The following is a 1,250-nucleotide window of genomic DNA, read 5'->3' as shown; positions in this document are numbered from 1 at the left end:
GAGAGAGAGAGAGAGAGAGAGAGAGAGAGAGAGAGAGAGAGAGAGAGTAAGATTGAAGGCAAAAGAAAAAGGGAGTGACAAGGATGAGATGGATGGATGGATGGTATCATGCAACAATGACTAGGAACTTGAATAGACTTTGAGAGATGGTGGAGGAGAGAAGGGTCTGGCATGCTATATGGTCCATGGGGTTATGAAGAGCCAGACACGACTGAATGACTGAGCCGCAGTCATTGTGTGTGTGACTACGTGTATGTATATACACAGTGTATAGGTATGTGTGCATGAAGTAGCCCGTATGTGGGTTATATTGGGAGGAAGTTACCACTAGTTACTGATTTCTAATTAGTAGAAAGGGAAAGAAAAAATATCTTCTCTTCCACACAGTGAACACTAGTTGACACTAGCATTTTCTAAAAATTGTGTGGCTACAAAAGTAAGTGATTGATTACTTACCCATTAATGATCCCTCTGGATAGATTGTGATTTCTAATATAATTCTTTGTAATACACAGTGTACAGTGATGGACTTAGTCTGAAAGATTTGGATTCAAGTACATCTTACTAGCTATAGGAATATTTGGTAACTTTGAGGGGACCTCAGGAAAATGTCTACATCAGGGGTGGGGAACCTGCAGCCTCAAGGCCACCTGTGACCCTCTAGGTCCTCAAGTGCAGCACTTTGCCTGAATACAAACTTCACAGAACAAATTCACTCAATAAAAAGATTTGTTCAGTAAAACTTGGACTCATTCAAAAGGCCACACCCAGGGATCTAGAAGGCCACATGTGGCTTCAAGGCCACAGGTTCTCCAACCCTGGCCTAGGGCTTGTCTACTAAGACCTTAATTGATGATGTGCTGTCTAAATTAGAGGTAGTCCCCACACTGGCAGTTCCTGACACTGATTAAATGACAGATTGTCTGCCATTTTAAATAAAAACCCCATCTAATAGCTATTTTCCTCTTCTCTTCCACACCTCCCTGCTTAAAAAAAATCAGCATCTTTTAATCAAATAGACACTTTTAATCATATTATTCTTTTTGAAGCCTGAATTGAACTACTTTTGTTGATGGGCTAATTTTTGCTTTGGAAGGAACCTCTTGGATTTAATTTTATTTTCAGTTAACAAAAATCTGTTTTCTCTTTCTTCCATCTTCCTGACCCCAATTTTGAAAGAAAGAGAGAGAAAGGAAAGGAGGAAGGGAGGGAGGGAGGAAGGAAGGAAGGAAGGAAGGAAGGAAGGAAGG

General features: G+C 40.6%; 1 protein-coding gene across 3 annotated transcripts in view; it reads left to right on the top strand.

The window, feature by feature from the left end:
• DOCK10 (dedicator of cytokinesis 10) overlaps nt 1-1,250 on the top strand; it is a 366,705-nt gene that overhangs the window by 243,675 nt on the left and 121,780 nt on the right. The window lies entirely within an intron of this gene.

The sequence above is a fragment of the Petaurus breviceps genome, unplaced genomic scaffold, assembly GCF_028583685.1.
Source record: "Petaurus breviceps papuanus isolate PSGF00001 unplaced genomic scaffold, PetGlider_PUasm1.0 688, whole genome shotgun sequence".
Taxonomy (NCBI): domain Eukaryota; kingdom Metazoa; phylum Chordata; class Mammalia; order Diprotodontia; family Petauridae; genus Petaurus; species Petaurus breviceps.
This window is presented reverse-complemented; position numbering and strand designations above follow the sequence as displayed.